The following is a 16,789-nucleotide window of genomic DNA, read 5'->3' as shown; positions in this document are numbered from 1 at the left end:
CATCAAGAATTATTAGTGGCTCATTTTCCCAAGGAACAGCCATTTCATTGTATTTTGTTGTTTCAGCAGCCCTTTGTCTTCCTCTTGAAGGAGAAATGAACCACCATGCTTTCCAGAGAGGCAGGCACTCAGGGAAACATATTGCTTTATGTGATGAGAGATGTAGAAGGAGGCCCAAGTGACTGGACACAGACACCCTAAGGGTTATCCGTGCAACCAATAATTAAGTTCTTAGCAGCTGATTACTTTCTGTTGCTTAGATGCAAAGCAAACAGAAGTGTCATACACAGGATAAAAGCCAAAGAGCTGAGTACATGTAAACCTCTTTTGGAAGATTTATTACATGTCACAATGTGGCTATAACTTATTCTCATCTGTCCCTCTTGGCACTTACCAACAGTGATGAAAATGGAGAGTCTTTACTCAGGGAACTCTTGACTGCATTACTATTAAATTATTTGCATATTGGTAGCACAGAGGGATCCTAGGATGGCAGTTTTCCAAGTTTCATTACCCTAACCCTCACCACTCAATAAAAGTTCCCACAACTCCAATGAGGTGGAGAGAAAACTGCAGAGCTATTTGCCTTTTGAGTATTCTCACTGTTAACTAATGAAGAACGAAGGTGAATGGCACTAAATGGGAGAATGGAAGAATGGGGGGATAGATGGATGAGTGGAAGGACTCAATTGTTTATTAATGGAGCTAATTATATGGTTCTTTTGGGGCAAAATTTGAATAAATGAGTACAATTTTATCACAAAGCCACAGGGCCCCCTATTGGCATCACAATATAGTTGATCTTGCTTATTGCCATTCTGTTTTGATGAACAATGACATGGAGCATTTATTATGTCACAGACAGGCAGATGGCCATGGATTTTTCTTCATCCAATTGTACACCTTTCACTAACTATGAAGCATATCCACCTGGACATGTATTACTGTATACTCACCTTAACAACTGATATGGTTTGAGTGGGGGTCCTGTCTTAAATGTTGAAGTGTAATGCCCAGTGTTGGAGGTGGGGCCTGGCGGGAAGTGTTTGGGTTTTGGGGCAGATCCTTCATGAATGATTTAGCACCATCCCCTTGGTGATGAGTGGGTTTACTCGAGATCAGATTGTTTAAAAGTGTATGGCACCTCTCTACTCTTGCTCTTGCTCTGCTCTTGCTATGTGATACACTGACCTCCCGTTTACCTTCTGCCATGATTGTAAGTCCCCTGAGACCCTCACCAGAAGCAAATACTGACAACAAGCTTCCTGTACAGCCTGCAGAACTGTGGGCCAATTAAGCCTCTTTTCTTTATAGATTGTCTAGCCTCAGGTATTTCTTAATGGCAATGCAAAAGAATGGCCTAATATAACAACTAAAGTTACATAGAGTTCAACATAAGACTGCATAGCATCATTATTCTTCCTGTTTCACTAGGATTAAAATTACCAACATTTTTATGGACTATTCTTGTCATTGTTAGCTCAGCTTTTAAACATCTAACCTTCCCCCTCTCTTCTTATAAATGATATTTCTTAAAGTACACATATGCCTTTCAGACCAACTGGGATAATGTTTCCTACTTCACTCTTTCATGTGGAATCTCCCAGCCTCCTCTTTCATTAACACAGTCATGCATTGCATTTGCAGGATAAGGATAGCTTGGGGTGGAGTTGGAGAGAAATAAAGGTCCTCCAAAATCCTCTACTTCACAAAACCATCCCAATTTAAACAATTGCTATAATTATGTAAATAAGAATAGAGTCAGCCAACATGTGTTTGAAATCATCAATCTGATTATTTTTATTCATCTATAACACAGACTTTAAATTTTAAAAGTGTGTTTATGGAGAAATGCCACCTCCAGACAAGTCTTCTGAATTTGCTTTCAACCATATTTTTGCCCCAAATCTCCATCACTATGAAAATTCTGGAACCATTACTGTTTTTCTTCTACCTTGATATTTTTTGAATTGATAATCTCGTGTGCATCATAGCAGCAAAGTCTTAAGCCTGCCCTTGCTTAGCTGATGACTGAATTAACCCTATCCTCCAGATCTATCCTGCTTTATGTTTTAAGCAGTTAGGCTGAAACCCAACACTTCTACTCTTTCAAAAATTCTTCCTCATTGAACCCTAATTCTTGACTCACCCACAAATCCATACAATTTCTTCTTTGTTAATTATATAAATTATAGGAGAAATTCAGTATTTGTTAATTTGAAGGACAATAATGTTTAAATAAAATATTTATGTTTCTTCTTTCTTTTTGTCTTTTCTTAATTGTCGTACTCATTGTCCTTTCAATATTGCTCTTTTCTCATTTTAAAATTTAAAATGTTTAACATCTTTCTCTCTTTGGCCTTTTTATAAGCTTCGTTGGATATCTCGACAACTTGTACAGTGTCTTTCAACTACTACCATACACAGATGACTCCCAATGCCTACTCAGTGTATTCATCAGAACATACCAGATGTCCAGATGCATCTCAAATGCAATGAATTTATTTATTCAGCAATCATTGATTGAGACCTCCAGCTCCAACCCTGATGCAGTTACCAGCTTTGAAATTAAGTTCTTACCATAAGCAATTAGAAAATCTGGAAAAATATATAAAGGAACTCTTTGTAGGCTTTAGACAGCAACTGAGGCCTACAGCCCATGAAAAAGGGGAGGCCCATGGGTGAGCACCATAATCTTCCACCAGGACCTTGAATATCTGAGCCGCACAAGTGCCAGGAGAGCCTCCAGGATGCCTGGCTGAAAGTGGCTGCTGGAAAAGTGTATAGAATGTTTAACTAAGTCAAATCTATTATGCCAAGCTTGGGGCTCTTGCTAGGAATCCATGGTATCCCGACATATGAGATCAGTCAGATGCACCTATTCACCCAAAGATTTGGGTTCCCCAAAGTTTTCTAAATCCTTAGATCCTGCAGAGATAGTTCATCCTTCCTTTTTCACAGCTACCCTTCTTGCATATGGGAAAACACTGCAGAGTCCTCTCTCCCACAAGGCAACAGGGTCACCTTCAGGATTTTCCCTCATCTCATCTCCTAAATGCCAGGCCCAAACTTTGGATTAAATTATATCAAAAGCAACTCAAGGTTATACCAGACCTGAGTGGTGAGGAAAGACACTATACCCCCAAAAGAGCTTCAATGATTAGCCAGGATATTTGGATAAATGACTGGTTTTAAGAGTTTTGATCAAGGAAGCAGGACATGAAACTAGATAAAGGAGAGTTTATTGATTTAGAGCCATTCTCTCAGGATATCAGGCCATGGGATTTAACACTTGACAAGAACTGCAGGGAAAGGCATAAATTTTCTGCTATGGCATCTCTTAGAAGTCTGGAGAAAGTGACGGTCCATGCCGAGTAAAGTTGCATTACTTGAGTTGCTATGGCAGACTGTGGAGAAAGGAATAGAGAGGCTTAGGGAAATAGGCATGCTGGAAAGACTATATGATGTGAGGCCAGAAGACCCACAGAGGATTATATTGTTCCATGGGAAGGCATAGAGGAAGTACCATTTAAGAAGGCCATCAGGAGTGTACAAGGGAGAGGGACACCAGAATCAACAAGAAGTTCAGTGGTGGCTCTCTTCCCCAAGCCACCACTTGGGGCTTGACAGGAGGGGATGTCACAGAGTGGATGATAGGAGGGGCTGTCACAGAGATTTTGTTTGCCACAGAACAAATGGAATCAATAAAGGCTAAGTAGCAGCATTTAACCATCAGGGGCCTGGGAGTCTCAATTAACACAGGACTGGTAAGGTTGGAGTGGTAAGGAAGGAGGCATAACTTTCTGGGAGTTGTGGAGATGGTTAATAGAATACAGCATCTCTAAATACAAATAAATGAACAGCCAAAACATATCTCTTAAATTATATAACCAAAAAAAATGCAGGAATGACTCCTCAAGAGGCTGAAGATGGCGACCTTGATTTAAAAAAGTCATGGTCATTTCTCCATTTCCTGGACCTGAGTGAGGTTTCAGACCTACAACCTGTTAAGTGAAAAGATGACTATGTCCCAAGAAGAAAAGACTGCACCTGGACAAACACATATTGAAATAATTTCCTTAGTCACTCTGCAACTGCACCTCTAGCTATTTGTTTGGATAATTCTACACTGGGCAAAGCAGAATACCCAGATATTGCTATTGGTCATTTGGACATGGGCACTAATTCGATAGTGATATTTGGAGACCCAAAATGTCAAAGTTAGAGTGGAGTCACCCAGAGGGAGTATAAAGCAAACGGTGCTCTGGTCAGACTGGATTAAGTGGTTCCACTAGGTCCACAAAACCATACTTTGGTGATTTTCCCAAATCCCAAATGTGTAATTGGTTTTGACATACATACCAATTAGAGTAACTTTCACATTATTACCTTGGCCTGTGGAGGTAAAAGTTATAATCTCAGGAAAGACCAAGTAGAAAGATCTGAAACTAATACCCATGCCAAGTTAGTAAACTGAAGGTAATATTATACTTCTAAGGATATGAAGGGTATTAGTGTCGTCCTTAAAGATTTCAGGTTTGGTGTATCCTGCCATAAGTAGTCCTTGCCCAAACTAGATAGATTCTGGAGGAATAACTTCAGGTTACCACAAATTCAAACAACTAGTAGCCCTGATTATAGCTGCCACGTGACTGTAACATCTTTGTGAAAACAGAATAAAATGACCTCAGGTACCTGGCATGCGGGCATTGATATAGCGAATGAATTCTTCACTATCTTAATCAAGAAAGAGGACCAAAATAGTTTTCATTTACATGGAATGGACAACATACATTTACACTTTTGCCCAAGGGCTATGTTAACTCTCCTACTTTTTCTCATAAAGAGATCTGGATTTTACATAGAACATCACATTGATCAATTGCATTAATGACATCATATAATCCTTAGAATGCAAAGTGAACAAGAGATGGCTAGCATGCTGGAGGATTTGGTAAAGCACATGAGACCTGGAGGGTAGAAGATAAATTACATCTTCAAGGGTCTATCAACTCAGCAGTGTCTAGTGCCTAACATAAGGGATACGCCAGTACAATCTCACCAAAGCAAAAGGCTAATTGCTATATTTCACATCCCCTGCCACAAAGAAGGAATTACAATCCCTACTAGCCTTTGGGATTCTAGAGACAAAACACATTCCACACCTAAGAACATTGTTCTGGCCTAATATAGTATGTGACTTAGTGAGCTGATCTCGGATGGGGCCTAGAGCAGAAAAGGGCTAGACAGCAAGCCCAGGATGCTGTACAAAAAATCCCTGCAGTTTTCTACTCAAAAACAAGCAGACTTTATGACTGTGGTGGTTTCAGCAGTGTTAAAAAAATACAGTATGGATTTTATGACAAGTCTCAGTGGGAAAATCACAATTCAAGTCACTTGGGAAAGCCATGCCATCTACACAAAACAAAGCAAAACACTATATGCCCTTAGAAAAACAGCTTCTAATATGCTACTTGGACCCATGCCTTAACCATGAGTCTGTCTGAAACTGTCCATGAGCTCACTTCTGTTAGACCCATCAAGTCATAAAGTCAGGTGGGCCCTGCAGCAATCCATGATAAATTGGAATTATGTGCCCTAAGCAGGAACAAAAGGCATAAGTAAATTGCATGAGCAGGTTGTCCAGAACCAAGTGTCACTCACCACTGTTGTACAAGCACTCCCTCTTCAGCTTATGCTTATGGCCATGTGAAACATTCTATATAACCAGCTGAAGGTGGGAGAAAAAGTCCAAGCTTGGTTTATGGATGGATTGACTTTGTATGTGAGGATAAGCTGAAAATGATGGTGTCTGTATTGAAGTCACATGTAGGAGTTACTTCGAAAGATACTGTTGAGACAAAAAAAATCTTCCCAATAACTGAAGCTTTTTGAGGTCCTTATGTCTATGCACATTTTGGCAAAGGAAAAACTATTGTGAGTTGAGGATACATAATGAATTCATGAGCAGTGGCAAATGGCTTGGGCAGCTGATCAAGGGACAATGAAAGTGGATTGGAAGATCAGAGACAAAGTAGTCTGGAGTAAAGGCATGTGCGTGGATATATAAGATTTGGTATAAAGTATAAAGATCTTTATAACTTAATACCCACAGAAGCCTCCAGCCATGGAAGATGCACTAAAAAGCCAAGTAGACAAAAAAAACAAAAAAACAAAATCAGCCAATAGACATGTCAGCCTTTGTCATCATCCACTTCAGCGTTGGTCCAAGCAAACAAGGATTGATCAGAGTGGCAGATATTGAGACTATGAGCTCAACATCATGGAATACTACTCACTAAGGCTAATCTGGCTATGCTATCTGACTGATCGATCAGCCAGCGACAACACAGATAAAAACTATAGCTCTGTTTCTCAGGGATAATACAACAATTTAGTGGCAAGTTGACAACTTTTGGATCCTCCTATCTTAAAAGGGCAGTGACAGTTTTCTTGTTATGGATTTGAATTCTGCCTGCAAAGCTTCAGTCAGTACCATTGTCTGTGGGTTTATAGAGTCTCTAATTCACAGGTATAATGATTAAAATAATCCAAGATGGAAGAATAGAGACCAAGAGAAATAAAGTACCCTGGAATGGACAAATATATGGATACATATGAGACTGTTGGCCAATTAGAGCCACAGTTGTAACATTTTGGGAATTCTTTTCTTCCATTACAATTAAATGCATGAAATAATAGTAAAACGAACAACAAACAAAATGATGAGAGATATTCAATGGAGCACAAGTAGTAGAAACAGCATTGTTTATGATGTTGTAAAAATACTAATTTAATGTATACTGTAATAAGTTAAGAATTTCAAGAGTAACCACAAAACAATGATACTAAAAGTTATAACAAAAAAAGAGCTAATAGAGGAGATAAAATAAAGAACAAAAATATTTTACTAATACAACAGAGCAGGAAAAAAAGATTAAGGAATAATGAGCAGATGGGATGATAAAAAAACAAAAAGCGAGATTTTAGACTTATACCTAACTATGTCATAATTACATTACATGTAAACTGACTAAACATTCCTACTAAAACACAAGATTTAGATATATTTTAAAAGGTCAAATTATATGTTATTTTCAAAAAACATACTTTAAACATAAATATAAGGTAATCTGAAAATAATTGAAAAAAGTCATTCCAAGTAAATACTTAGCATAAGAAAGATACTATTGCTGAATTAATATTGGACATAATTGCATCGAAGGTAAGAAGTAGCACAAGAAAGAGACATGTCATAGAGATAAAAGGGTCAGAAACAAGAATATATATAACCCTAAACTTGTATGGCTCTAATAATATAGTTTCAGAACATATAAAGCAAGAGTTAACAAAACTAATAAAGACAGGCATATATGCAGTTACAATTGGACATTTTAACACACTTTTCTCAGTAACTGAGTGTATAAGCAGGTAAAAAATCAGTAAGTATATAAAAGATTAGAACAATATGACACATCAAATTGATTTAATTGATATATATAAAACACTATAATATTTTAACCCAATTGTCCCAATAACTGATAAAAACAAGCAGACCAAGAAAAAAAAAACAGTCAATAAGGCAGACCCATAATAGCCAACACAGCATGGAAAGAGAAGAACAAAGTCAGAGGACTGACACTACCCTACTTCAAGACTTATTATAAAGCAACAATAATCAAGACATTGTGGTATTGGTAAAAGAATAGACAAGTAGATCAATGGAACAGAATAAAGAGTGCAGATCCCAGCTGATCTTTAACAAAAGAGCAAAGGCAATACATAGAGAAAATAAAGTCTTTTCGACACAAAGTTCTGGAACAAATAGACATCTGCATGCAAAAAACAAAGACAAAGACCTTAAATCCTTCACAAAAAAGTAACTGAAAATGGGTCACAGATGTAAACGTAAACCACAAAACTGTAAACCTCCTAGAAGATAAAATAGGAGAAAATCTAGATGACCTTGGGTATGGTGATGACATTTTAGATACATCACCAAAGGCACGATTCATGAAAGAAGTAATTGATAAGCTAGACTTCATTAAAATTAAAACTTCTGCTCTATGAAAGTAGGAGTCAAGAGAATGAAAAGACAAGCCACACTCTGTGAGAAAATATTTGCAAAAGATACATCTAGTAACATACTCTTTTACGAAAGATACAAAGAAAACTTAAAGCTCAACAATAAGAAAATGAACAACCCTATTTAAAAATGGGCAAAAGATCTGAACAGACAACTTACCAAGGAAAAAAGAGAGATGGAAAATAACTATATGAAAAGACGCTCCATATTATGTGTTATCTGAGAAATGCAAACTTCAAAAACAATGAAATACCACCACACACATATTAGAATGCCCAAAATCCAGAATACTGACAGCACCAAATGCTGCTGGGGATGTGGAGCATTGCTGGTGGAGATGCAAAATGGTACTGCCAATTTGCAAGACAGTTTGGCAGCTTCCAACAAAGCTAAAAACACCCTTATGATATGATCCTGCAATCCCTCTCCCAAAGCACTTGAAAACTTATATCTACACAAAAACTTGCATATGGATGTTTAAAGCAGGGTTATTCACAATTGCCAGAACTTGGAATCAACCAAAATGTTCTTCAGTAGGTGAACAGATAATGAACTGTGATGATACACCAAGACAATGGAGTATTATTCAGCACTAAAAAGAAATGAGCTATTCAAGCCATGAAAAGACATGGAGGACACTAAAATGCATACCACTAAGTGAAAGAAGCTGATTTGAAAAGGCTACACACTGTGCGATTTCAACTATATAACATCCTGGAAAAACAAAACGATGGAGAAAGTAAAAAGTCAATGATTGCTAGCAACGGGAGAGGCAGATATAAATAGGCAGAGCACAGAGGATTTTTTAAATGGCAAAACTATTCTTTACAATACCATAATAGTGGATAGATATCATAACACATTTACCAAAACCCATGGACTATACACCATCGAGAGTGAATCCCAATGTAAACTATGGACTTTGGGTGATAAGGACCTGTCATTGTAGATTCATAGTTTGTAACAAATGTATTGTTCTGGTGTAGGATGTTGATAGCAGAGGAGGTTATGCCTGGGTGGGAGTAGGGTGTATGTGGGAAATCTGTTTATCTTCCACTTAATTTTGCCGTGAATCTAAAACTGCTCTAAAAAATAAATTTTAAACAAGAAAGAAAGGCAATCTGTACCTGAGAAAAGATGTATGTGTAGTTTATACAGGTGTCAAAGGAATTGTATCCAAATATATAGATTTCCAACATATCAGTAGGAAAAAAACAAAAAGTATGTAAAAGAATTAAAGAGGTGGTTTACCAAAGATAATATCCAAATAGCTAATAATGACTAATTTACTAACATTATTATTTATTAAAGAAAAGCAAATTCAATCTATAGTGAGATACTATTATATAACCACCAGAATGGCTAAAAATAATGGCAGACAATAGCAATTTTTGGCAATGATCTGGAGAAACTAGAACTCTTATATTTAGTTTTTGAGTACATAAATGGGCACAGCCACTTTTAGTAAATAAAAACCAATTCTATAACTCAACAATCCAATGCTTAGGTGTACACTTAAGAAAAAATAATATAAAGTCCACAAACAATAATAGGTACAAAACTATTGGTAGTAATTTATTCCTAATAATTGAAAACTGAATAGCTTTTGTGCTCATGAAGAAGAGAATGGATAAATAAATTATGGCATAGTTGTGCAATGGAATTCCACACCAGAATGCAAAAGAATGAACTACTGATACATGTAACAGCATATATAAATCTCAAAAACATTATGTTGAGTTAGACAAAAAACAGTAAATGCTATCTGACTCCATTTATAGAGTCCATATGGAGTTCAGGACCAGCAAAACTATTCTAATTCATTCCATGAAAATCAGAAAAGAAGTTACCTCTAGTGGCAGGGAGAAGGTATTGGCTAGAAAGGAGCATGAGGAAACCTCTAAGAAGTTGGAATTATTGAGTGGCTGTCACATGGAGTATCCAAATATAAAAATTATTAAACTCTATACCCAAGGTTTATACGCTTTACTGTGTATGTGTGTGTGTGTGTGTACACACACATTTCTTAATATAACATGAAAAATACACATGCATACAAGCAATCATTTATTCATCACTTACAATGTGTTCACCATTGTATCTGAACTTCTACTCTATTTAAATTAGGAATTACAAAGATGAATAAATATCCTAACCCCCAGTCTGTTGGTTGAGTTGAGAAGACAGCTATTTAACCAGGAAAGTTAGAACATCACACCATAAATGCACCTCCAGAGTCATTTTAATGTTGCTGTGGAAATATCCAGGATGAGAACAACTACATTTTCTGGGAGCTGATAGAAAAGGCTTTGCTGAAGAGCCAATTTTGAGCTTTGATGTTAAAATGAAACAGGAGAGTGCTGGAGAGGGAGTTAAGTGGAGGTGGGGTGGGACTTGATATTCCAGATAGATGAAATAATATATAAAAAGGTGAGATTCAGAAAATATGAGTAAGGTTTCTAATTGTTGATTTAATTAAGAAGCAGGTTATGGCCAGATTACAAAGGGCTAAATAATTTAACAGGAATGATTCCTAGGTCCCTGTTGGAAAATTGTGGGTATACCTAAATCAGCTTGGAGAGTTCTTTAAAACACATAAGTTACTCCAGAAGTTTTCATGCACCTTCTACCCCTCCACCTTGAGAAATATTACCATAAGGAGCCACTATAAGTGACAGGAGTATATCAGGCACCACCAGTGTTTGGGGACAGAAAGGTTGACAATCAATGCTCTAGGGCAAGGCTATGGTGAATCAAGAAAGAACAGCTGAAGACCTCATCAAAGGTAAAGGCAGAATTTTCAAGCAATCTTTGAATTAAACATAATTAGAGTCTGACTGGAAGTTCAAGATAAAGTCACTACTCCAAACATAGAAGACATTTTCCTGGCACATTTTTTTCTAGGTTTCCATCTTCTTACCACATTGGAATAGATACTTTCCAAAATACCTATTCTTAATAAAAACAATATTACATTAATTATAAGTGCAATGAGAATCTTTCTAAAAGTGTACATTTTTAATGTTGCCCATGTCATACTTTATATCCAATAAATGCAACTCTAAAATAGTCCTCTGGTTTTGTGACAGGGTTCTATGCAATCATAGCAGAATATAGATAGTTTTCTATCTGGCTTTTTTTTTTTACATGTCTTACTTTTCCCATACAATTTATATTACACTAAGAAGTTGGAGATTCTTCACCTTTCATCTATAAAATATTCTGTGTTGTCAGACTCTTTGAGCTGTACATTTGACAGGCTTTCATGTTCCATCTTTCCCATTAAAAATCTGCACCATGAATAAATACTGCCCCCAGTAGTTAGTTAAAATAGTATCCTGCCACCTTTCACCCCCTTTGCTCACAAAGTAATCTAAACCTAGCACATTAAGGGAGAGATCAAAGTGATGTTGCTGTTTTATGTACAGTAGGTGCAGCCAGCTCATTTGTGAGTTACCACTCTCTAGGGCAAAGATAAGACATGCAAACAGTTAGTTGTGGCCTTTCACCCACAAAAATCAAGTTTATAGTGAAATATGTGTGATGCACAAAAGAGATAAATAGGAAGAAATCAACATAAAGAAGGAAACGAAGCAGAAACTAGACAAGATTTAAACATTTTCTAGCTATTAGAATGTCACAGATTTTATAAAGAAGAATTACAACAGAATTTAAATATCCTTCTATGAGCAACCATCAGGAATAGGTCATATAAGCTCTGTCCAACAAACACAGGGCAGATGAGTTATAATGTAATCTCTATTCATATGTTAACCCCTAAAATCACCCTGCTAAGCAATGTCTGAAACCCCTTTTCTAAATTCGAATCTGATTCAGCTCCCAAATTATGAGCTTCGTCACCATAGAATCTAGTTGGAACATCAAACATTGTTCTTTGAAGGAAGAAAATAACTCCCCCACTGTCAATGTAATTTTATCCCAGTGGCTGAGGGTTGCATTTTTCATTGTAAAGCATATTTTGCTTTTACTTTTGTCCTCCTCTCCTTTTACAGAAAAATCACATTAAGGCCAGACAGGATGTGGGTTGCACATGTCCAGCCACTATAGTGAAATTCCATAAGAGAAATGGCAAAGATGACTAAAGCCAGCAACATATCTTTCTTGCCATGTATCTTTTGAAGACATCTTCAGATTTGTGCCACATAGTTGATTTTACAAGCTGTGGAGCACTGCACTATATTGAACATAATATTGTCTTCCAAGAGCAGGCAAAAGCTTTTTTTAAAAAAAATTTACTGTCCCACAGAGTTAAGCCTAGGCATGCCAACTATTCTTAAAACTATGTGGACCCTGTGTGGATAATCTGAGACTTAGAGGAAAGATACCCAGGAATACTTTAAAATACTTGATTCAAAGGGTTTTTTTTCTACTTTTTATGTGACTACCAACAAGTCACCTTATGATAAAATTTGTGGATAAATACATCTGTGGGGCGTTAATTTTCATTTATTCTGTTTCACTTTCTGTCATACCTGCAGTCACTTATTCCTGTTTTCCAGAGAGCCTTTGTGATTTCTTGCCTCAGGGCATGTTTGCAACAGCATGGAAGGATGTCTTCATTTTCTTTTGAAAATGCACAAACTTTTGGAAGTGACCATGCTAAGCGCCCTGGACAAGGAGAGAAGAGAATGGTGTGTCTTGGTGAATGGCCAGGAGGAAGAGGAAGCTGTTTTCCTCGGGCTGAGAAGAAATCTGAGGTCAGTAGAGTATGAAGAACTTGAAAAGCAACTTGCGCCAGCACCCATGAAGATAAGACTGCAGAATGTTGAGGTTTATTCGGGAAGAATTCCTGGAAGCCACTGAACCCTGGGCACAGGGGCTCCCTGTTGTGCTACAGATTCAAGTGCCACTAGACCTGAAAAATCGAGAAGGGCCAAAGCTTCAGCTTGTCAGTCAGGCACCTTCACCATATGCTTCAGTCTCTCCTTTTTGACAATTAACCAATATTCTCAAATACAGAATCATCATTCCCGACAATCTGGTCTATAAATTTTCTCCAGAGCATACCCTTTTGTTGATTAGAGTCACCCTCCTTTAGTTCATAGCATTTCTTCTCTTTGGGATATGCTTCCTTTTTAACTGTTCTAATCTTACTAACATTCCCAGGACTAATATGAGTTCCTCTTCATCCAGGAAGTCTTCCCAGGGTACTCCAGGCTTCAGTAATCTTGTCTTTCTCTAACTGGATCATTTATGCCCTTGCTCTTCATTCCAAGGTTAGTGGCAACAGTTTTAATTTTAATGTCTTTATTACTATTTGGCTATATAAATGGTCAGAATTACACAATTTTCTCCAGTTACAGTTTAAGCTCTTTGAAGGCAATGATCATGTCATATCTTTTTTTATATTATTCACAGTGCTTTGAGAAACATTATTGTGGACTGGTTAAGAGCATAGATGCTGAAGCCAGATTTCCTGGGATTAAGTCCTGCTTCAGCTGCTAGCTAGCTGCATGACTGTGGACAAGGTAGTTAACTTTTTTATGCCTTTGTTTCTCCTTCTGTACACTATTGGCATCATGATAGCAATTATTTCAATAAGGCTCTTGTGAAAATTAAATGAGCCGATACATTTAAAAACTTAAAACAGCAACTCATAAATGTTAGCTTTAACAATAATTGTTATCATTATCTTTTATTTATTCACATCTTTTCCTGAAATACTTCCTTTTACTGTTTTTTTTTCTTTGCTGTTTCATTAGGTTTAGTTAGAAAATATCTGTTGAGTTTCTATTGAGTGCCAAGCACTGTTCTCTGCAACAGGGAAACAGAAAGACGTATGCAATGTATTTCCTTCCCTCAATGAACTTAAGAGTATGAAGAGTACCTATCCTGCAAGAACACCTTGTTTCACCTCTTCGATCAAGTTTTTCTGGAAAACCTCTTCTGAATGAGGCACATCATATGTCACAGCTTGCCTAAGTAGATAATAAAATGCTTGAGGACAGGGCCTGCCTTGTCTGTTTTATCACGCACAGTACCTACAAGAGTGCTTTTTATATTGTAAACACTGAGTAAATATTTGATAGATTTCTCCTTATTGGTCATCATTTCTTCAGTGCAAATATCAAGAAAAGCAAATAGCTTGTTCTATTAGAAATGCCTTTTTCCTGTTGGAAGAGGCTGAGTTCCCAGACTTTGGGAACTCAGAGTTTGTAGTTTCACTGATTAGAAGCTCAAATAATTTTAGTGGAGCCAAGAAACCATCAGGTCCATTTTAAGAAGGTGTTATGTGTGTGGTGTGTGTATTTGCAGCAGGGTGGAAATAACTTCTTTAAAAGATATCATACAGACTCTATATTTTCAATTTTCCTATATAGATCTTATGACTCAAGGGCTATTGAAAAACCAAGGCTACCCTGAAATACCCCTAGAGTAGTATCTGAATAATGTCTCTAAGTACAAGACAACATTAGATTCTATATTTTATTATAAGATAATAAACAACACAATCATGTACAACTTTTAATTTTCTACACTTGAGCCTGTGTTGTTACTTATTAATCTTAGAAGTCTAGGGTTACAAGTCTTTTCACAACTTTTAGAATTATAGCTGTGATTTGATTACACATCTTGTCTTTTTATTTCCCTATCTCTAGCACTCAGCATGTTAGAAAAGATCAATAAATATTTGCTGAATGTTGAATGGATGAAAATTTTCTTCTGAGAATACTAAGAATGATGACAAAGGAAAAATTATTTGATGAAAGTGTTTTCAATGTAAATAAATAAAAATTCATAGCAATAATTTGATTGAAATGATATATGTTTCAGCCATGAAATGAAGAAAATCAAGTTTAGATGATAAAATTAGAAGTGCAAATTTGTTTTAAGCATATTTTCCTGGAATCGTGAAAAAGAAAATCCTTAGTAGTAATACTGCAAAAGTGTTACCTGGAAGCTATAAGTAGAAATCTAGGAAAATTGTGAATAATAATTCATTAGTGTACCTGGGCTATATCAATATATATTCATTTGTATTTTTTCTTTTATTATGCTTTGTTTGTACATTTAATTGAGATAAATAAATAAAATCAAAATAAAATTAAGAATAAACAACAAGAATGTGCTGTGAAATGTTTTTTTGTTAGCTGTGCCCCAGGTCCTAAAAGAAAGCCTGGTACATTGGCATATAGCAGTTGTTCAACAAATATGAAATGAATATTTTAAAAAAATAAACTTCTTGTTTAAAAGATGAATATTCTTATGAGATAAATTTAAAAAGAATCTCGGATAAATGTAAAATTAGCAATGAAAGAGTTACACAAACCTGCCAGGTTAAGTGAACTAAAAATGTCACTTCTCCTTCAAATTTCATTGCTTATGTTCTTCCAATTTCATAAGAAAATTGTTTTTAAACTAAACTAATACCAAATGTGATCTTGGCTTATGAGAAAATCACACAACGGAAGCTATCAAAGTAGGGTTAAATTTGCATTCTGTCAAATCGTTTTACTCTAAGAGTTCTTAGAAGTCAAGCATGCTGGTTAATTCCCCAAAGGGAACTGAATGCTCCAAAAACAATTTAGCACTCCCACTTCTCCCTGCTGAAAAATAAAAAAAAGAAAAGAAAGAAAAAAGTGCAGGTAGAAGGAGAGCAAAGGAGGGGGAGAAGAAAGAAAAAGAAAGTCTGTTCAATTAAGGTGACAATGAATCTTTGAATCATCTAGGGACTTACCAAGTCATAGTATAATTTCCTAAGAGTCTCTCTCAGTATCCAGCATATAAACACTAGCCAAATCTAGTTGAAGCATGTTAAAAATTGAACGGAAACACACACACACACACACACAACTGAAATAAAATAAATGAGAATTACTTGGAACTATAATGAGACATAATAAGTGATCGGAAGAACTAGAAATTTCCGTCGTTTAATCTTGTGTTTTAAAACTAGAAAGTATTTTATAATGCTTCACAGCTTAACTATAGGACTTTCTAGCACCATTCATGAAATGCATTTCTTTCTCATTTGCATAGTGTTTCACAATTTCTGCATTAAGGATTTGTTCTCAGTGATCATTTCATCCATTGATTATTCATTCATTTATCTGCTCATCCAATATTTATCTTGTTCCTATAAAAGAAATATTCTTACTGATCCAGATGAAATAGAAATAAATACATGTTAACATAGATACGCATGAAGTGCAGGTCCTTAATTAGTCAATGCAGTGGGAAATGTAATGGGGACTGTGAAAAGAGATGGACACAATAGAAGTTAGTTTTGTAGAAGAGAAGCAATTTTCTCCAATACACAAGAAAGGTATTGGTGGCAATATAAATAAGAATTATGAATAGGAATATTCTGATAAGATGGAAAATTGACATGGACTACTGGATTTCTATCCCAAAATCAACCCTGCAGACATTAGAAAAGAGAGGTAGAAACATACATATAATCAACTGGCATTAAAACTAACTGAATGCCTTGGGGGACATTGAGATTGCCTTGGATTGGGATGTGTATGTGTGATGTGTGTGATGGTTAATTTTATGTGTCAACTTAAGGAGCCATAAGATGCCCAGATATTTGGTAAAACATTATTCTGAATGTTTCCATGAGGTTGTATTTGGATGAAATTAATATTTAAGTGTATTGACTGAGTAAAGCAGATTGGCCTCCCTAATGTGGGTGGGCCCCATCTAACCAGTTGAAGGCCTGAATGGAACAAAAAGGCT

General features: G+C 36.2%; 1 long non-coding RNA gene across 1 annotated transcript in view; it reads left to right on the top strand.

Annotated features, from left to right (window-relative positions):
- The window catches only part of LOC117975385 (uncharacterized), a 72,328-nt gene extending 56,026 nt beyond the window's left edge, over window positions 1-16,302 (top strand). Inside the window, exon 3 of the long non-coding RNA XR_004665624.3 lies at window positions 12,607-16,302. This is a non-coding gene — a long non-coding RNA (uncharacterized LOC117975385). The remainder of the gene's footprint in view (window positions 1-12,606) is intronic.
- Window positions 16,303-16,789: the final 487 nt, after the last annotated feature.

This window comes from Pan paniscus, chromosome 10 (assembly GCF_029289425.2).
Source record: "Pan paniscus chromosome 10, NHGRI_mPanPan1-v2.0_pri, whole genome shotgun sequence".
Taxonomy (NCBI): domain Eukaryota; kingdom Metazoa; phylum Chordata; class Mammalia; order Primates; family Hominidae; genus Pan; species Pan paniscus.
The sequence above is the reverse complement of the archived record's forward strand: the minus strand, read 5'-3'. Positions and strand labels throughout refer to the sequence as shown.